Below are 21945 nucleotides of genomic sequence, written 5' to 3' on the forward strand. Positions count from 1 at the left end.
CCCACCAAGCCTGGCCTGTGCCAGAGTGAACAAAGACCACAAGGACGACCCCACGGCGACTGTGACCCCGAGTCAGGCACCCAAGGACCTCCCTCGACACTCCTGAAGAAGCCTGCAGCCTCAGAACCAGGTGCCCACCCAACCGCGATCAACAGAGGGTAAGATTTCCCGACACCAAAAGGTACCCCTGCACCCGGCGCTCCGCGGCCCCCTGTGCCCAATCCCGGGGTACCTACCTATCCTCCAACTACCCAACTTACCTCTCGAAGTGGTGGTGGCACCTGAAGAATCTTCGTCCCCGAGCTTGCAGTCTTTTTCTAAACCAGAGATTTCCCATTCAAATCAATTGAGCGCCCGAATGCTCAAAAGCACCCTGCACCCAGCCGTCCGAGTGGCCCTGGCAGTGCAACCTCTACATCTATCTACTTCCCCACTTGCCCTGGATAAGTGACCAGGAGCCCAGCTCCCACAGCCACGTGGCCTGCTAGTCAGCAGGCACCAACCAAGGCCCCCCTACCTCTCATAGGATAACATTGGGCCTAATTCTCTCTGCACCCGGCCGCCCTTGTGCCGCTGAGGGTGAACCAACTGTACCTACCTGACCCTGGGAGACGCCTGAGTCTATGCCCAGAACCTTAACTCTGCCAGTCGAGTACTTACCTTTAAACCGATAACTCAATCTTCTCCATAGGGTAACATTGACTGTTTTTTCCTGAAATTTCTTCCAAGTGTGGACTTTTCAAAACTTAAAATATTCACCAAAAATCAGCCGAGTAACGAAAACGAAAATACTCATCTGCTATTAGGTGAGCTCCCAGTGCTGGATCTTGGTGCCCAGCACTGACTCTGAAAAATACTTACAACTGTACTTACCAGTAACCCAATTTTCTCCCGTAGGAAATCATTGACTGTTTTTCTGTGAAATTTCTTCTAAGTGTCAATTTCTGCAAACTTTAAATATTCTTTAAAAATGCGTATAATTTCTGAAAACGTAATTACTTACCTGTTTTGGGTAAAGGTCCCAGTACTGAGTCTAGGCACCCAGTACTGGATTACAAAAGTAACGAGAACATACTATACCTGCAACTTGAATTTTCTGCCATAGGGAATCTTAGACTGTTTTCTATGAAATATTTTCTGTCAACTTTTAAAATAGCAAAATATTGTCTAAAAATCATCACAGTAATTAAGTCGACTTTTATCACTTGATTCCAAGTACTGACCCAGGACTGAATCTAGGATCCAGTCCTGGAAATCCAAAAGTAATCCTAAAAGTAATCTGTTGCAAATAACTTGAAACTTCCATTGAGCTCAATGCATTATTGTGTTTAAAATGTTGTTGCCTATTGCAACCACTTGTAACTTTCTACAAAACTCAATTGCATATTGCAAAAGTATTTATATAAAGCATCTCATTCTGAGAAAGTATATTTTAATACCTATTGTTGGTTCTAAAATAAAACAAGCATATATTTTTTTGTAGATAAACCATTGGCCTAGAGTTCAGTTATTGAGTGTGTGAGACCATTTGCTGACAGAGTGTGTGCAACAAATGCTTTACACTGTCCTCTGATACTGCCTTACTGCTCGACCAAGCTACCACTTTAGAGAGTAAGGTTATATCTAACTTTAGCCTCTGCCAAACCTCTGGGGACTGTGGACTCTGTACACCCTGTACCTATTTGGGAACAGTATATACAGAGCCACTTTCTCACACTGCAGTTCTCCAATATAGGTCTGTCAAGATCATTACTCAATCTACCTTGATTTGGCACAGTATAAAATAAGTCAAGAAGTCTCCTATGAAAAGATATGCAAATCTGTTCGAATCACTTTCCCTAGTCAGGGGACCCACTAGCTGGAAGGGGCAGGGAGGACCAAAATAGCTCATCGGTATAGAACACTGCATGAGCAGCTGATTTTGAGGTGGTAGAAGATAGAGTAATCCAACTGGACCTCAATAAACGGTTTCCTAATGTGCAATAGCCCCTGACCACCTCTGACGCAAAAGTATAATCTCATGCCTTTGCAGAATCAGGCATGCTTTCACCTGTTCAAGCTGAACTGACATTGGTCTTCTTGGCCAGCAGGAGTTCCTCTCTTGCAGCTGTTGAGGCTAGAGAACAGAATGACGTGTATTCATTCTTTATGGTAACTCTTCTAGCCCTCCCACTCCATACTACTTTAAAACTTCCGATGTTGCAGACGAGTTCCATCATTGTGACCCATGCTATTTTTCTCAATATTGGCTGGCTCGGCATAACAAGGGATGCCTACAGGACAGCCTAAATTGTGCCGGCTAGCTTCTACAGGGAGTCACTGGCAGATAAAGAGAAACTCAGCCCTAACCTGGCTCTTCTCTCTCACTCTCACTCTCCTTTCCCTTCTGTCCCTCTACCTGTCTCTCACTCTCTAAATACTAGTATTTATGTTGTATTCACTTCCCCGTCACAATGTTTCCGACCCTACTTCCTCTCTCCCTTCAATCAGTTCAACCCTCTTTTTTACTTTTGGAAACTCCACATCTTTTTTAAAGGCCCTTCCCATATTCACACTGCTTCTTGATAAGACATTTTTTTCCTTTCTTTGAAGGATAGTGAAATTGATTTTCTTGAAACATGGTTGGTAAACCATCAATTCATTCCACCTTACTTTATCATTATCCTTACTTATGGAATGCATTTCATCATTAGGACAGCTGCCGTGTTTGCCGGGCAAGGTGGCGTGTGCCTGTTGTCCTAGTTACTTGGGAGGCAGAGGCTTGTGGATTGCTTGAGCTCAGGGGTTCTGGGCTGCACTCAGCTGTGTTAATCAGGTGTCCATGCTGCATTGGGCATCAATATGGTGTTCTAGAGGGAGCTCTAGAATTTCAGGTTGTGTAACGAGAGGTGCACCGACCCAGGCTGGAAACAGAGCAGGCCAAAGCTTCCATGCCCATTGGTAGCAGGACAGCACCTGTGAGCAGTACGTGTAAAACAGCCTGAGCAAAATAGTGAAACCTAGCCTCTCTTTTTTGACTCAAATGTGAAAGTTTTGATTTTTACAAGGTGTAATAAATTATTTTCCCAAAACCAAATCTTTGTTTTCCTTTTGATATTTTTCCAGGAAATATGATGAACATTTGAACTGGGCCACGCATTTCAGCATAGCAGACAATTCTCCAGAATTGAGACATATTGCAACAACAAGCTAGCAGGCGGAGAGGACTGAAAACTCAGTGCAACCTAGAATAAATGGCTGTGTGATTTTCAGCAAGGATGACTCAAATGCATTCTTCCTTTTAGAGCACCTGTAGGATTAAACTGATCTGTCAAGTACAAAAGCATCCTTCATAGAGCAACTTAGAAACGCGCTTGCTGGCCCTTCTGCTGCATTTCTACGTCCAGCTCTAATTCATTTTTTGATTAGCCCTCATTCTTTTCATATGTGAATGAGAAGGAGAAATTACAGGGCCCTTCACTCTTTGAGCGAAACATGAAAAGACTGAGGGCTGTGCAACTCCCAAACGTTGGAGCCTCTGGCCTGTCGACCCTCGAACCTGCTCCTGCTCCAACCCGGCATCTCTTGTGGCCAGCAACCTCACAAACCCTGGAGGACCTGGCTACCTTTTGACTCTAAACCCCTGGGACTCCCATGAGTAGAGGCTCTACTCAAATCTACTTCTAATCCCTGGCAGCAGCCCGGAACCGCAAACCCTTCACACTCTGCACTCACCAAGCCTGGCCTGTGCCAGAGTGAACAAAGACCACAAGGACGACCCCACGGCGACTGTGACCCCGAGTCCGGCACCCAAGGACCTCCCTCGACACTCCTGAAGAAGCCTGCAGCCTCAGAACCAGGTGCCCCCCCAACCGCGATCAACAGAGGGTAAGATTTCCCAACACCAAAAGGTACCCCTGCACCCGGCGCTCCGCGGCCCCCTGTGCCCAATCCCGAGGTACCTACCTATCCTCCAACTACCCAACTTACCTCTCGAAGTGGTGGTGGCACCTGAAGAATCTTCGTCCCCGAGCTTGCAGTCTTTTTCTAAACCAGAGATTTCCCATTCAAATCAATTGAGCGCCCGAATGCTCAAAAGCACCCTGCACCCAGCCGTCCGAGTGGCCCTGGCAGTGCAACCTCTACATCTATCTACTTCCCCACTTGCCCTGGATAAGTGACCAGGAGCCCAGCTCCCACAGCCACGTGGCCTGCTAGTCAGCAGCCACCAACCAAGGCCCCCCTACCTCTCATAGGATAACATTGGGCCTAACTCTCTCTGCACCCGGCCGCCCTTGTGCCGCTGAGGGTGAACCAACTGTACCTACCTGACCCTGGGAGACGCCTGAGTCTATGCCCAGAACCTTAACTCTGCCAGTCGAGTACTTACCTTTAAACCGATAACTCAATCTTCTCCATAGGGTAACATTGACTGGTTTTTCCTGAAATTTCTTCCAAGTGTGGACTTTTCAAAACTTAAAATATTCACCAAAAATCAGCCGAGTAACGAAAACGAAAATACTCACCTGCTATTAGCTGAGCTCCCAGTGCTGGATCTTGGTGCCCAGCACTGACTCTGAAAAATACTTACAACTGTACTTACCAGTAACCCAATTTTCTCCCGTAGGAAATCATTGACTGTTTTTCTGTGAAATTTCTTCTAAGTGTCAATTTCTGCAAACTTTAAATATTCTTTAAAAATGCGTATAATTTCTGAAAACGTAATTACTTACCTGTTTTGGGTAAAGGTCCCAGTACTGAGTCTAGGCACCCAGTACTGGATTACAAAAGTAACGAGAACATACTATACCTGCAACTTGAATTTTCTGCCATAGGGAATCTTAGACTGTTTTCTATGAAATATTTTCTGTCAACTTTTAAAATAGCAAAATATTGTCTAAAAATCATCACAGTAATTAAGTCGACTTTTATCACTTGATTCCAAGTACTGACCCAGGACTGAATCTAGGATCCAGTCCTGGAAATCCAAAAGTAATCCTAAAAGTAATCTGTTGCAAATAACTTGAAACTTCCATTGAGCTCAATGCATTATTGTGTTTAAAATGTTGTTGCCTATTGCAACCACTTGTAACTTTCTACAAAACTCAATTGCATATTGCAAAAGTATTTATATAAAGCATCTCATTCTGAGAAAGTATATTTTAATACCTATTGTTGGTTCTAAAATAAAACAAGCATATATTTTTTTGTAGATAAACCATTGGCCTAGAGTTCAGTTATTGAGTGTGTGAGACTATTTGCTGACAGAGTGTGTGCAACAAATGCTTTACACTGTCCTCTGATACTGCCTTACTGCTCGACCAAGCTACCACTTTAGAGAGTAAGGTTATATCTAACTTTAGCCTCTGCCAAACCTCTGGGGACTGTGGACTCTGTACACCCTGTACCTATTTGGGAACAGTATATACAGAGCCACTTTCTCACACTGCAGTTCTCCAATATAGGTCTGTCAAGATCATTACTCAATCTACCTTGATTTGGCACAGTATAAAATAGGTCAAGAAGTCTCCTATGAAAAGATATGCAAATCTGTTCGAATCACTTTCCCTAGTCAGGGGATCCACTAGCTGGAAGGGGCAGGGAGGACCAAAATAGCTCATCGGTATAGAACACTGCATGAGCAGCTGATTTTGAGGTGGTAGAAGATAGAGTAATCCAACTGGACCTCAATAAACGGTTTCCTAATGTGCAATAGCCCCTGACCACCTCTGACGCAAAAGTATAATCTCATGCCTTTGCAGAATCAGGCATGCTTTCACCTGTTCAAGCTGAACTGACATTGGTCTTCTTGGCCAGCAGGAGTTCCTCTCTTGCAGCTGTTGAGGCTAGAGAACAGAATGACGTGTATTCATTCTTTATGGTAACTCTTCTAGCCCACCCACTCCATACTACTTTAAAACTTCCGATGTTGCAGACGAGTTCCATCATTGTGACCCATGCTATTTTTCTCAATATTGGCTGGCTCGGCATAACAAGGGATGCCTACAGGACAGCCTAAATTGTGCCGGCAAGCTTCTACAGGGAGTCACTGGCAGATAAAGAGAAACTCAGCCCTAACCTGGCTCTTCTCTCTCACTCTCACTCTCCTTTCCCTTCTGTCCCTCTACCTGTCTCTCACTCTCTAAATACTAGTATTTATGTTGTATTCACTTCCCCGTCACAATCTTTCCGACCCTACTTCCTCTCTTCCTTCAATCAGTTCAACCCTCTTTTTTACTTTTGGAAACTCCACATCTTTTTTAAAGGCCCTTCCCATATTCACACTGCTTCTTGATAAGACATTTTTTTCCTTTCTTTGAAGGATAGTGAAATTGATTTTCTTGAAACATGGTTGGTAAACCATCAATTCATTCCACCTTACTTTATCATTATCCTTACTTATGGAATGCATTTCATCATTAGGACAGCTGCAGTGTTTGCTGGGCAAGGTGGCGTGTGCCTTTTGTCCTAGTTACTTGGGAGGCAGAGGCTTGTGGATTGCTTGAGCTCAGGGGTTCTGGGCTGCACTCAGCTGTGTTAATCAGGTGTCCATGCTGCATTGGGCATCAATATGGTGTTCTAGAGGGAGCTCTAGAATTTCAGGTTGTGTAACAAGAGGTGCACCGACCCAGGCTGGAAACAGAGCAGGCCAAAGCTTCCATGCCCATTGGTAGCAGGACAGCACCTGTGAGCAGTACATGTAAAACAGCCTGAGCAAAATAGTGAGACCTAGCCTCTCTTTTTTGACTCAAATGTGAAAGTTTTGATTTTTACAAGGTGTAATAAATTATTTTCCCAAAACCAAATCTTTGTTTTCCTTTTGATATTTTTCCAGGAAATATGATGAACATTTGAACTGGGCCACGCATTTCAGCATAGCAGACAATTCTCCAGAATTGAGACATATTGCAACAACAAGCTAGCAGGCGGAGAGGACTGAAAACTCAGTGCAACCTAGAATAAATGGCTGTGTGATTTTCAGCAAGGATGACTCAAATGCATTCTTCCTTTTAGAGCACCTGTAGGATTAAACTGATCTGTCAAGTACAAAAGCATCCTTCATAGAGCAACTTAGAAATGTGCTTGCTGGCCCTTCTGCTGCATTTCTACGTCCAGCTCTAATTCATTTTTTGATTAGCCCTCATTCTTTTCATATGTGAATGAGAAGGAGAAATTACAGGGCCCTTCACTCTTTGAGCGAAACATGAAAAGACTGAGGGCTGTGCAACTCCCAAACGTTGGAGCCTCTGGCCTGTCGACCCTCGAACCTGCTCCTGCTCCAACCCGGCATCTCTTGTGGCCAGCAACCTCACAAACCCTGGAGGACCTGGCTACCTTTTGACTCTAAACCCCTGGGACTCCCATGAGTAGAGGCTCTACTCAAATCTACTTCTAATCCCTGGCAGCAGCCCGGAACCGCGAACCCTTCACACAATGCACCCACCAAGCCTGGCCTGTGCCAGAGTGAACAAAGACCACAAGGACGACCCCACGGCGACTGTGACCCCGAGTCCGGCACCCAAGGACCTCCCTCGACACTCCTGAAGAAGCCTGCAGCCTCAGAACCAGGTGGCCCCCCAACCGTGATCAACAGAGGGTAAGATTTCCCGACACCAAAAGGTACCCCTGCACCCGGCGCTCCGCGGCCCCCTGTGCCCAATCCCGGGGTACCTACCTATCCTCCAACTACCCAACTTACCTCTCGAAGTGGTGGTGGCACCTGAAGTATCTTCGTCCCCGAGCTTGCAGTCTTTTTCTAAACCAGAGATTTCCCATTCAAATCAATTGAGCGCCCGAATGCTCAAAAGCACCCTGCACCCAGCCGTCCGAGTGGCCCTGGCAGTGCAACCTCTACATCTATCTACTTCCCCACTTGCCCTGGATAAGTGACCAGGAGCCCAGCTCCCACAGCCACGTGGCCTGCTAGTCAGCAGCCACCAACCAAGGCCCCCCTACCTCTCATAGGATAACATTGGGCCTAACTCTCTCTGCACCCGGCCGCCCTTGTGCCGCTGAGGGTGAACCAACTGTACCTACCTGACCCTGGGAGACGCCTGAGTCTATGCCCAGAACCTTAACTCTGCCAGTCGAGTACTTACCTTTAAACCGATAACTCAATCTTCTCCATAGGGTAACATTGACTGGTTTTTCCTGAAATTTCTTCCAAGTGTGGACTTTTCAAAACTTAAAATATTCACCAAAAATCAGCCGAGTAACGAAAACGAAAATACTCACCTGCTATGAGGTGAGCTCCCAGTGCTGGATCTTGGTGCCCAGCACTGACTCTGAAAAATACTTACAACTGTACTTACCAGTAACCCAATTTTCTCCCATAGGAAATCATTGACTGTTTTTCTGTGAAATTTCTTCTGTCAATTTCTGCAAACTTTAAATATTCTTTAAAAATCGTATAATTTCTGAAAACGTAATTACTTACCTGTTTTGGATAAAGGTCCCAGTACTGAGTCTAGGCACCCAGTACTGGATTACAAAAGTAACGAGAACATACTATACCTGCAACTTGAATTTTCTGCCATAGGGAATCTTAGACGGTTTTCTATGAAATATTTTCTGTCAACTTTTAAAATAGCAAAATATTGTCTAAAAATCATCACAGTAATTAAGTCGACTTTTATCACTTGATTCCAAGTACTGACCCAGGACTGAATCTAGGATCCAGTCCTGGAAATCCAAAAGTAATCCTAAAAGTAATCTGTTGCAAATAACTTGAAACTTCCATTGAGCTCAATGCATTATTGTGTTTAAAATGTTGTTGCCTATTGCAACCACTTGTAACTTTCTACAAAACTCAATTGCATATTGCAAAAGTATTTATATAAAGCATCTCATTCTGAGAAAGTATATTTTAATACCTATTGTTGGTTCTAAAATAAAACAAGCATATATTTTTTGTAGATAAACCATTGGCCTAGAGTTCAGTTATTGAGTGTGTGAGACCATTTGCTCACTGAGTGTGTGCAACAAATGCTTTACACTGTCCTCTGATACTGCCTTACTGCTCGACCAAGCTACCACTTTAGAGAGTAAGGTTATATCTAACTTTAGCCTCTGCCAAACCTCTGGGGACTGTGGACTCTGTACACCCTGTACCTATTTGGGAACAGTATATACAGAGCCACTTTCTCACACTGCAGTTCTCCAATATAGGTCTGTCAAGATCATTACTCAATCTACCTTGATTTGGCACAGTATAAAATAGGTCAAGAAGTCTCCTATGAAAAGATATGCAAATCTGTTCGAATCACTTTCCCTAGTCAGGGGACCCACTAGCTGGAAGGGGCAGGGAGGACCAAAATAGCTCATCGGTATAGAACACTGCATGAGCAGCTGATTTTGAGGTGGTAGAAGATAGAGTAATCCAACTGGACCTCAATAAATGGTTTCCTAATGTTCAATAGCCCCTGACCACCTCTGACGCAAAAGTGTAATCTCATACCTTTGCAGAATCAGGCATGCTTTCACCTGTTCAAGCTGAACTGACATTGGTCTTCTTGGCCAGCAGGAGTTCCTCTCTTGCAGCTGTTGAGGCTAGAGAACAGAATGACGTGTATTCATTCTTTATGGTAACTCTTCTAGCCCTCCCACTCCATACTACTTTAAAACTTCCGATGTTGCAGACGAGTTCCATCTTTGTGACCCATGCTATTTTACTCAATATTGGCTGGCTCTGCATAACAAGGGAAGCCTACAGGACAGCCTAAATTGTGCCGGCAAGCTTCTACAGGAAGTCACTGGCAGATAAAGAGAAACTCAGCCCTAACCTGGCTCTTCTCTCTCACTCTCCTTTCCCTTCTGTCCCTCTACCTGTCTCTCACTCTCTAAATACTAGTATTTATGTTGTATTCACTTCCCCGTCACAATCTTTCCGACCCTACTTCCTCTCTCCCTTCAATCAGTTCAACCCTCTTTTTTACTTTAGGAAACTCCACATCTTTTTTAAAGGCCCTTCCCATATTCACACTGCTTCTTGATAAGACATTTTTTTCCTTTCTTTGAAGGATAGTGAAATTGATTTTCTTGAAACATGGTTGGTAAACCATCAATTCATTCCACCTTACTTTATCATTATCCTTACTTATGGAATGCATTTCATCATTAGGACAGCTGTAGTGTTTGCCGGGCAAGGTGGCGTGTGCCTGTTGTCCTAGTTACTTGGGAGGCAGAGGCTTGTGGATTGCTTGAGCTCAGGGGTTCTGGGCTGCACTCAGCTGTGTTGATCAGGTGTCCATGCTGCATTGGGCATCAATATGGTGTTCTAGAGGGAGCTCTAGAATTTCAGGTTGTGTAACGAGAGGTGCACCGACCCAGGCTGGAAACAGAGCAGGCCAAAGCTTCCATGCCCATTGGTAGCAGGACAGCACCTGTGAGCAGTACATGTAAAACAGCCTGAGCAAAATAGTGAGACCTAGCCTCTCTTTTTTGACTCAAATGTGAAAGTTTTGATTTTTACAAGGTGTAATAAATTATTTTCCCAAAACCAAATCTTTGTTTTCCTTTTGATATTTTTCCAGGAAATATGATGAACATTTGAACTGGGCCACGCATTTCAGCATAGCAGACAATTCTCCAGAATTGAGACATATTGCAACAACAAGCTAGCAGGCGGAGAGGACTGGAAACTCAGTGCAACCTAGAATAAATGGCTGTGTGATTTTCAGCAAGGATGACTCAAATGCATTCTTCCTTTTAGAGCACCTGTAGGATTAAACTGATCTGTCAAGTACAAAAGCATCCTTCATAGAGCAACTTAGAAATGTGCTTGCTGGCCCTTCTGCTGCATTTCTACGTCCAGCTCTAATTCATTTTTTGATTAGCCCTCATTCTTTTCATATGTGAATGAGAAGGAGAAATTACAGGGCCCTTCACTCTTTGAGCGAAACATGAAAAGACTGAGGGCTGTGCAACTCCCAAACGTTGGAGCCTCTGGCCTGTCGACCCTCGAACCTGCTCCTGCTCCAACCCGGCATCTCTTGTGGCCAGCAACCTCACAAACCCTGGAGGACCTGGCTACCTTTTGACTCTAAACCCCTGGGACTCCCATGAGTAGAGGCTCTACTCAAATCTACTTCTAATCCCTGGCAGCAGCCCGGAACCGCGAACCCTTCACACAATGCACCCACCAAGCCTGGCCTGTGCCAGAGTGAACAAAGACCACAAGGACGACCCCACGGCGACTGTGACCCCGAGTCCGGCACCCAAGGACCTCCCTCGACACTCCTGAAGAAGCCTGCAGCCTCAGAACCAGGTGGCCCCCCAACCGTGATCAACAGAGGGTAAGATTTCCCGACACCAAAAGGTACCCCTGCACCCGGCGCTCCGCGGCCCCCTGTGCCCAATCCCGGGGTACCTACCTATCCTCCAACTACCCAACTTACCTCTCGAAGTGGTGGTGGCACCTGAAGTATCTTCGTCCCCGAGCTTGCAGTCTTTTTCTAAACCAGAGATTTCCCATTCAAATCAATTGAGCGCCCGAATGCTCAAAAGCACCCTGCACCCAGCCGTCCGAGTGGCCCTGGCAGTGCAACCTCTACATCTATCTACTTCCCCACTTGCCCTGGATAAGTGACCAGGAGCCCAGCTCCCACAGCCACGTGGCCTGCTAGTCAGCAGCCACCAACCAAGGCCCCCCTACCTCTCATAGGATAACATTGGGCCTAACTCTCTCTGCACCCGGCCGCCCTTGTGCCGCTGAGGGTGAACCAACTGTACCTACCTGACCCTGGGAGACGCCTGAGTCTATGCCCAGAACCTTAACTCTGCCAGTCGAGTACTTACCTTTAAACCGATAACTCAATCTTCTCCATAGGGTAACATTGACTGGTTTTTCCTGAAATTTCTTCCAAGTGTGGACTTTTCAAAACTTAAAATATTCACCAAAAATCAGCCGAGTAACGAAAACGAAAATACTCACCTGCTATGAGGTGAGCTCCCAGTGCTGGATCTTGGTGCCCAGCACTGACTCTGAAAAATACTTACAACTGTACTTACCAGTAACCCAATTTTCTCCCATAGGAAATCATTGACTGTTTTTCTGTGAAATTTCTTCTGTCAATTTCTGCAAACTTTAAATATTCTTTAAAAATCGTATAATTTCTGAAAACGTAATTACTTACCTGTTTTGGATAAAGGTCCCAGTACTGAGTCTAGGCACCCAGTACTGGATTACAAAAGTAACGAGAACATACTATACCTGCAACTTGAATTTTCTGCCATAGGGAATCTTAGACGGTTTTCTATGAAATATTTTCTGTCAACTTTTAAAATAGCAAAATATTGTCTAAAAATCATCACAGTAATTAAGTCGACTTTTATCACTTGATTCCAAGTACTGACCCAGGACTGAATCTAGGATCCAGTCCTGGAAATCCAAAAGTAATCCTAAAAGTAATCTGTTGCAAATAACTTGAAACTTCCATTGAGCTCAATGCATTATTGTGTTTAAAATGTTGTTGCCTATTGCAACCACTTGTAACTTTCTACAAAACTCAATTGCATATTGCAAAAGTATTTATATAAAGCATCTCATTCTGAGAAAGTATATTTTAATACCTATTGTTGGTTCTAAAATAAAACAAGCATATATTTTTTGTAGATAAACCATTGGCCTAGAGTTCAGTTATTGAGTGTGTGAGACCATTTGCTCACTGAGTGTGTGCAACAAATGCTTTACACTGTCCTCTGATACTGCCTTACTGCTCGACCAAGCTACCACTTTAGAGAGTAAGGTTATATCTAACTTTAGCCTCTGCCAAACCTCTGGGGACTGTGGACTCTGTACACCCTGTACCTATTTGGGAACAGTATATACAGAGCCACTTTCTCACACTGCAGTTCTCCAATATAGGTCTGTCAAGATCATTACTCAATCTACCTTGATTTGGCACAGTATAAAATAGGTCAAGAAGTCTCCTATGAAAAGATATGCAAATCTGTTCGAATCACTTTCCCTAGTCAGGGGACCCACTAGCTGGAAGGGGCAGGGAGGACCAAAATAGCTCATCGGTATAGAACACTGCATGAGCAGCTGATTTTGAGGTGGTAGAAGATAGAGTAATCCAACTGGACCTCAATAAATGGTTTCCTAATGTTCAATAGCCCCTGACCACCTCTGACGCAAAAGTGTAATCTCATACCTTTGCAGAATCAGGCATGCTTTCACCTGTTCAAGCTGAACTGACATTGGTCTTCTTGGCCAGCAGGAGTTCCTCTCTTGCAGCTGTTGAGGCTAGAGAACAGAATGACGTGTATTCATTCTTTATGGTAACTCTTCTAGCCCTCCCACTCCATACTACTTTAAAACTTCCGATGTTGCAGACGAGTTCCATCTTTGTGACCCATGCTATTTTACTCAATATTGGCTGGCTCTGCATAACAAGGGAAGCCTACAGGACAGCCTAAATTGTGCCGGCAAGCTTCTACAGGAAGTCACTGGCAGATAAAGAGAAACTCAGCCCTAACCTGGCTCTTCTCTCTCACTCTCCTTTCCCTTCTGTCCCTCTACCTGTCTCTCACTCTCTAAATACTAGTATTTATGTTGTATTCACTTCCCCGTCACAATCTTTCCGACCCTACTTCCTCTCTCCCTTCAATCAGTTCAACCCTCTTTTTTACTTTAGGAAACTCCACATCTTTTTTAAAGGCCCTTCCCATATTCACACTGCTTCTTGATAAGACATTTTTTTCCTTTCTTTGAAGGATAGTGAAATTGATTTTCTTGAAACATGGTTGGTAAACCATCAATTCATTCCACCTTACTTTATCATTATCCTTACTTATGGAATGCATTTCATCATTAGGACAGCTGTAGTGTTTGCCGGGCAAGGTGGCGTGTGCCTGTTGTCCTAGTTACTTGGGAGGCAGAGGCTTGTGGATTGCTTGAGCTCAGGGGTTCTGGGCTGCACTCAGCTGTGTTGATCAGGTGTCCATGCTGCATTGGGCATCAATATGGTGTTCTAGAGGGAGCTCTAGAATTTCAGGTTGTGTAACGAGAGGTGCACCGACCCAGGCTGGAAACAGAGCAGGCCAAAGCTTCCATGCCCATTGGTAGCAGGACAGCACCTGTGAGCAGTACGTGTAAAACAGCCTGAGCAAAATAGTGAGACCTAGCCTCTCTTTTTTGACTCAAATGTGAAAGTTTTGATTTTTACAAGGTGTAATAAATTATTTTCCCAAAACCAAATCTTTGTTTTCCTTTTGATATTTTTCCAGGAAATATGATGAACATTTGAACTGGGCCACGCATTTCAACATAGCAGACAATTCTCCAGAATTGAGACATATTGCAACAACAAGCTAGCAGGCGGAGAGGACTGAAAACTCAGTGCAACCTAGAATAAATGGCTGTGTGATTTTCAGCAAGGATGACTCAAATGCATTCTTCCTTTTAGAGCACCTGTAGGATTAAACTGATCTGTCAAGTACAAAAGCATCCTTCATAGAGCAACTTAGAAATGCGCTTGCTGGCCCTTCTGCTGCATTTCTACGTCCAGCTCTAATTCATTTTTTGATTAGCCCTCATTCTTTTCATATGTGAATGAGAAGGAGAAATTACAGGGCCCTTCACTCTTTCAGCGAAACATGAAAAGACTGAGGGCTGTGCAACTCCCAAACGTTGGAGCCTCTGGCCTGTCGACCCTCGAACCTGCTCCTGCTCCAACCCGGCATCTCTTGTGGCCAGCAACTTCACAAACCCTGGAGGACCTGGCTACCTTTTGACTCTAAACCCCTGGGACTCCCATGAGTAGAGGCTCTACTCAAATCTACTTCTAATCCCTGGCAGCAGCCCGGAACCGCGAACCCTTCACACTCTGCACCCACCAAGCCTGGCCTGTGCCAGAGTGAACAAAGACCACAAGGATGACCCCACGGCGACTGTGACCCCGAGTCCGGCACCCAAGGACCTCCCTCGACACTCCTGAAGAAGCCTGCAGCCTCAGAACCAGGTGCCCACCCAACCGCGATCAACAGAGGGTAAGATTTCCCGACACCAAAAGGTACCCCTGCATCCGGCGCTCTGCGGCCCCCTGTGCCCAATCCCGGGGTACCTACCTATCCTCCAACTACCCAACTTACCTCTCGAAGTGGTGGTGGCACCTGAAGAATCTTCGTCCCCGAGCTTGCAGTCTTTTTCTAAACCAGAGATTTCCTATTCAAATCAATTGAGCGCCCAAATGCTCAAAAGCACCCTGCACCCAGCCGTCCGAGTGGCCCTGGCAGTGCAACCTCTACATCTATCTACTTCCCCACTTGCCCTGGATAAGTGACCAGGAGCCCAGCTCCCACAGCCACGTGGCCTGCTAGTCAGCAGCCACCAACCAAGGCCCCCCTACCTCTCATAGGATAACATTGGGCCTAACTCTCTCTGCACCCGGCCGCCCTTGTGCCGCTGAGGGTGAACCAACTGTACCTACCTGACCCTGGGAGACGCCTGAGTCTATGCCCAGAACCTTAACTCTGCCAGTCGAGTACTTACCTTTAAACCGATAACTCAATCTTCTCCATAGGGTAACATTGACTGGTTTTTCCTGAAATTTCTTCCGTGTGGACTTTTCAAAACTTTAAATATTCACCAAAAATCAGCCGAGTAACGAAAACGAAAATACTCACCTGCTATTAGGTGAGCTCCCAGTGCTGGATCTTGGTGCCCAGCACTGACTCTGAAAAATACTTACAACTGTACTTACCAGTAACCCAATTTTCTCCCATAGGAAATCATTGACTGTTTTTCTGTGAAATTTCTTCTGTCAATTTCTGCAAACTTTAAATATTCTTTAAAAATCGTATAATTTCTGAAAACGTAATTACTTACCTGTTTTGGATAAAGGTCCCAGTACTGAGTCTAGGCACCCAGTACTGGATTACAAAAGTAACGAGAACATACTATACCTGCAACTTGAATTTTCTGCCATAGGGAATCTTAGACTGTTTTCTATGAAATATTTTCTGTCAACTTTTAAAATAGCAAAATATTGTCTAAAAATCATCACAGTAATTAAGTCGACTTTTATCACTTGATTCCAAGTACTGACCCAGGACTGAATCTAGGATCCAGTCCTGGAAATCCAAAAGTAATCCTAAAAGTAATCTGTTGCAAATAACTTGAAACTTCCATTGAGCTCAATGCATTATTGTGTTTAAAATTTTGTTGCCTATTGCAACCACTTGTAACTTTCTACAAAAGTCAATTGCATATTGCAAAAGTATTTATATAAAGCATCTCATTCTGAGAAAGTATATTTTAATACCTATTGTTGGTTCTAAAATAAAACAAGCATATATTTTTTGTAGATAAACCATTGGCCTAGAGTTCAGTTAGTGAGTGTGTGAGACCATTTGCTGACTGAGTGTGTGCAACAAATGCTTTACACTGTACTCTGATACTGCCTTACTGCTCGACCAAGCTACCACTTTAGAGAGTAAGGTTATATCTAACTTTAGCCCCTGCCAAACCTCTGGGGACTGTGGACTCTGTACACCCTGTACCTATTTGGGAACAGTATATACAGAGCCACTTTCTCACACTGCAGTTCTCCAATATAGGTCTGTCAAGATCATTACTCAATCTACCTTGATTTGGCACAGTATAAAATAGGTCAAGAAGTCTCCTATGAAAAGATATGCAAATCTGTTCGAATCACTTTCCCTAGTCAGGGGACCCACTAGCTGGAAGGGGCAGGGAGGACCAAAATAGCTCATCGGTATAGAACACTGCATGAGCAGCTGATTTTGAGGTGGTAGAAGATAGAGTAATCCAACTGGACCTCAATAAATGGTTTCCTAATGTTCAATAGCCCCTGACCACCTCTGACGCAAAAGTGTAATCTCATACCTTTGCAGAATCAGGCATGCTTTCACCTGTTCAAGCTGAACTGACATTGGTCTTCTTGGCCATCAGGAGTTCCTCTCTTGCAGCTGTTGAGGCTAGAGAACAGAATGACGTGTATTCATTCTTTATGGTAACTCTTCTAGCCCTCCCACTCCATACTACTTTAAAACTTCCGATGTTGCAGACGAGTTCCATCATTGTGACCCATGCTATTTTTCTCAATATTGGCTGGCTCTGCATAACAAGGGAAGCCTACAGGACAGCCTAAATTGTGCCGGCAAGCTTCTACAGGGAGTCACTGGCAGATAAAGAGAAACTCAGCCCTAACCTGGCTCTTCTCTCTCACTCTCCTTTCCCTTCTGTCCCTCTACCTGTCTCTCACTCTCTAAATACTAGTATTTATGTTGTATTCACTTCCCCGTCACAATCTTTCCGACCCTACTTCCTCTCTCCCTTCAATCAGTTCAACCCTCTTTTTTACTTTAGGAAACTCCACATCTTTTTTAAAGGCCCTTCCCATATTCACACTGCTTCTTGATAAGACATTTTTTTCCTTTCTTTGAAGGATAGTGAAATTGATTTTCTTGAAACATGGTTGGTAAACCATCAATTCATTCCACCTTACTTTATCATTATCCTTACTTATGGAATGCATTTCATCATTAGGACAGCTGCAGTGTTTGCCGGGCAAGGTGGCGTGTGCCTGTTGTCCTAGTTACTTGGGAGGCAGAGGCTTGTGGATTGCTTGAGCTCAGGGGTTCTGGGCTGCACTCAGCTGTGTTGATCAGGTGTCCATGCTGCATTGGGCATCAATATGGTGTTCTAGAGGGAGCTCTAGAATCTCAGGTTGTGTAACGAGAGGTGCACCGACCCAGGCTGGAAACAGAGCAGGCTAAAGCTTCCATGCCCATTGGTAGCAGGACAGCACCTGTGAGCAGTACGTGTTAAACAGCCTGAGCAAAATAGTGAGACCTAGCCTCTCTTTTTTGACTCAAATGTGAAAGTTTTGATTTTTACAAGGTGTAATAAATTATTTTCCCAAAACCAAATCTTTGTTTTCCTTTTGATATTTTTCCAGGAAATATGATGAACATTTGAACTGGGCCACGCATTTCAGCATAGCAGACAATTCTCCAGAATTGAGACATATTGCAACAACAAGCTAGCAGGCGGAGAGGACTGAAAACTCAGTGCAACCTAGAATAAATGGCTGTGTGATTTTCAGCAAGGATGACTCAAATGCATTCTTCCTTTTAGAGCACCTGTAGGATTAAACTGATCTGTCAAGTACAAAAGCATCCTTCATAGAGCAACTTAGAAATGCGCTTGCTGGCCCTTCTGCTGCATTTCTACGTCCAGCTCTAATTCATTTTTTGATTAGCCCTCATTCTTTTCATATGTGAATGAGAAGGAGAAATTACAGGGCCCTTCACTCTTTGAGCGAAACATGAAAAGACTGAGGGCTGTGCAACTCCCAAACGTTGGAGCCTCTGGTCTGTCGACCCTCGAACCTGCTCCTGCTCCAACCCGGCATCTCTTGTGGCCAGCAACCTCACAAACCCTGGAGGACCTGGCTACCTTTTGACTCTAAACCCCTGGGACTCCCATGAGTAGAGGCTCTACTCAAATCTACTTCTAATCCCTGGCAGCAGCCCGGAACCGCGAACCCTTCACACTCTGCACCCACCAAGCCTGGCCTGTGCCAGAGTGAACAAAGACCACAAGGACGACCCCACGGCGACTGTGAGCCCGAGTCCGGCACCCAAGGACCTCCCTCGACACTCCAGAAGAAGCCTGCAGCCTCAGAACCAGGTGCCCCCCCAACCGCGATCAACAGAGTGTAAGATTTCCCGACACCAAAAGGTACCCCTGCACCTGGCGCTCCGCGGCCCCCTGTGCCCAATCCCGGGGTACCTACCTATCCTCCAACTACCCAACTTACCTCTCGAAGTGGTGGTGGCACCTGAAGAATCTTCGTCCCCGAGCTTGCAGTCTTTTTCTAAACCAGAGATTTCCCATTCAAATCAATTGAGCGCCCGAATGCTCAAAAGCACCCTGCACCCAGCCGTCCGAGTGGCCCTGGCAGTGCAACCTCTACATCTATCTACTTCCCCACTTGCCCTGGATAAGTGACCAGGAGCCCAGCTCCCACAGCCACGTGGCCTGCTAGTCAGCAGCCACCAACCAAGGCCCCCCTACCTCTCATAGGATAACATAGGGCCTAACTCTCTCTGCACCCGGCCGCCCTTGTGCCGCTGTGGGTGAACCAACTGTACCTACCTGACCCTGGGAGACGCCTGAGACTATGCCCAGAACCTTAACTCTGCCAGTCGAGTACTTACCTTTAAACCGATAACTCAACCTTCTCCATAGGGTAACATTGACTGGTTTTTCCTGAAATTTCTTCCAAGTGTGGACTTTTCAAAACTTAAAATATTCACCAAAAATCAGCCGAGTAACGAAAACGAAAATACTCACCTGCTATTAGGTGAGCTCCTAGTGCTGGATCTTGGTGCCCAGCACTGACTCTGAAAAATACTTACAACTGTACTTACCAGTAACCCAATTTTCTCCCGTAGGAAATCATTGACTGTTTTTCTGTGAAATTTCTTCTAAGTGTCAATTTCTGCAAACTTTAAATATTCTTTAAAAATCGTATAATTTCTGAAAACGTAATTACTTACCTGTTTTGGATAAAGGTCCCAGTACTGAGTCTAGGTACCCAGTACTGGATTACAAAAGTAACGAGAACATACTATACCTGCAACTTGAATTTTCTGCCATAGGGAATCTTAGACTGTTTTCTATGAAATATTTTCTGTCAACTTTTAAAATAGCAAAATATTGTCTAAAAATCATCACAGTAATTAAGTCGACTTTTATCACTTGATTCCAAGTACTGACCCAGGACTGAATCTAGGATCCAGTCCTGGAAATCCAAAAGTAATCCTAAAAGTAATCTGTTGCAAATAACTTGAAACTTCCATTGAGCTCAATGCATTATTGTGTTTAAAATTTTGTTGCCTATTAAAACCACTTGTAACTTTCTACAAAAGTCAATTGCATATTGCAAAAGTATTTATATAAAGCATCTCATTCTGAGAAAGTATATTTTAATACCTATTGTTGGTTCTAAAATAAAACAAGCATATATTTTTTGTAGATAAACCATTGGCCTAGAGTTCAGTTATTGAGTGTGTGAGACCATTTGCTGACTGAGTGTGTGCAACAAATGCTTTACACTGTCCTCTGATACTGCCTTACTGCTCGACCAAGCTACCACTTTAGAGAGTAAGGTTATATCTAACTTTAGCCTCTGCCAAACCTCTGGGGACTGTGGACTCTGTACACCCTGTACCTATTTGGGAACAGTATATACAGAGCCACTTTCTCACACTGCAGTTCTCCAATATAGGTCTGTCAAGATCATTACTCAATCTACCTTGATTTGGCACAGTATAAAATAGGTCAAGAAGTCTCCTATGAAAAGATATGCAAATCTGTTCGAATCACTTTCCCTAGTCAGGAGACCCACTAGCTGGAAGGGGCAGGGAGGACCAAAATAGCTCATCGGTATAGAACACTGCATGAGCAGCTGATTTTGAGGTGGTAGAAGATAGAGTAATCCAACTGGACCTCAATAAATGGTTTCCTAATGTTCAATAGCCCCTGACCACATCTGACGCAAAAGTGTAATCTCATACCTTTGCAGAATCAGGCATGCTTTCACCTGTTCAAGCTGAACTGACATTGGTCTTCTTGGCCAGCAGGAGTTCCTCTCTTGCAGCTGTTGAGGCTAGAGAACAGAATGACGTGTCTTCATTCTTTATGGTAACTCTTCTAGCCCTCCCACTCCATACTACTTTAAAACTTCCGATGTTGCAGACGAGTTCCATCATTGTGACCCATGCTATTTTTCTCAATATTGGCTGGCTCTGCATAACAAGGGAAGCCTACAGGACAGCCTAAATTGTGCCGGCAAGCTTCTACAGGGAGTCACTGGCAGATAAAGAGAAACTCAGCCCTAACCTGGCTCTTCTCTCTCACTCTCCTTTCCCTTCTGTCCCTCTACCTGTCTCTCACTCTCTAAATACTAGTATTTATGTTGTATTCACTTCCCCGTCACAATCTTTCCGACCCTACTTCCTCTCTTCCTTCAATCAGTTCAACCCTCTTTTTTACTTTAGGAAACTCCACATCTTTTTTAAAGGCCCTTCCCATATTCACACTGCTTCTTGATAAGACATTTTTTTCCTTTCTTTGAAGGATAGTGAAATTGATTTTCTTGAAACATGGTTGGTAAACCATCAATTCATTCCACCTTACTTTATCATTATCCTTACTTACGGAATGCATTTCATCATTAGGACAGCTGCAGTGTTTGCCGGGCAAGGTGGCGTGTGCCTGTTGTCCTAGTTACTTGGGAGGCAGAGGCTTGTGGATTGCTTGAGCTCAGGGGTTCTGGGCTGCACTCAGCTGTGTTGATCAGGTGTCCATGCTGCATTGGGCATCAATATGGTGTTCTAGAGGGAGCTCTAGAATTTCAGGTTGTGTAACGAGAGGTGCACCGACCCAGGCTGGAAACAGAGCAGGCCAAAGCTTCCATGCCCATTGGTAGCAGGACAGCACCTGTGAGCAGTACGTGTTAAACAGCCTGAGCAAAATAGTGAGACCTAGCCTCTCTTTTTTGACTCAAATGTGAAAGTTTTGATTTTTACAAGGTGTAATAAATTATTTTCCCAAAACCAAATCTTTGTTTTCCTTTTGATATTTTTCCAGGAAATATGATGAACATTTGAACTGGGCCACGCATTTCAGCATAGCAGACAATTCTCCCGAATTGAGACATATTGCAACAACAAGCTAGCAGGCGGAGAGGACTGAAAACTCAGTGCAACCTAGAATAAATGGCTGTGTGATTTTCAGCAAGGATGACTCAAATGCATTCTTCCTTTTAGAGCACCTGTAGGATTAAACTGATCTGTCAAGTACAAAAGCATCCTTCATAGAGCAACTTAGAAATGCGCTTGCTGGCCCTTCTGCTGCATTTCTACGTCCAGCTCTAATTCATTTTTTGATTAGCCCTCATTCTTTTCATATGTGAATGAGAAGGAGAAATT

The 21945-nt window shown here is 44.4% G+C and overlaps 6 non-coding genes across 6 annotated transcripts; all 6 read left to right on the top strand.

Moving 5' to 3' along the window:
- The first annotated feature begins 2709 nt into the window (after nucleotides 1-2709).
- Nucleotides 2710-3009, top strand: LOC146854512 (signal recognition particle RNA). Its single transcript, XR_014959271.1, has one exon.
- Nucleotides 3010-6418: 3409 nt separating this feature from the next.
- On the top strand, nucleotides 6419-6718 carry LOC146854513 (signal recognition particle RNA). The gene has a single exon (XR_014981639.1).
- A 3397-nt stretch (nucleotides 6719-10115) lies between these two features.
- Nucleotides 10116-10415, top strand: LOC146854514 (signal recognition particle RNA). Its single transcript, XR_014959223.1, has one exon.
- Nucleotides 10416-13812: 3397 nt separating this feature from the next.
- LOC146854515 (signal recognition particle RNA) lies at nucleotides 13813-14112 on the top strand. The gene has a single exon (XR_014959082.1).
- Nucleotides 14113-17507: 3395 nt separating this feature from the next.
- LOC146854516 (signal recognition particle RNA) lies at nucleotides 17508-17807 on the top strand. Its single transcript, XR_014959333.1, has one exon.
- Nucleotides 17808-21208: 3401 nt separating this feature from the next.
- Nucleotides 21209-21508, top strand: LOC146854517 (signal recognition particle RNA). Its single transcript, XR_014959169.1, has one exon.
- The last annotated feature ends 437 nt before the right edge of the window (nucleotides 21509-21945 follow it).

This window comes from Triturus cristatus, chromosome 4_1 (assembly GCF_964204655.1).
Source record: "Triturus cristatus chromosome 4_1, aTriCri1.1, whole genome shotgun sequence".
NCBI lineage: Eukaryota > Metazoa > Chordata > Amphibia > Caudata > Salamandridae > Triturus > Triturus cristatus.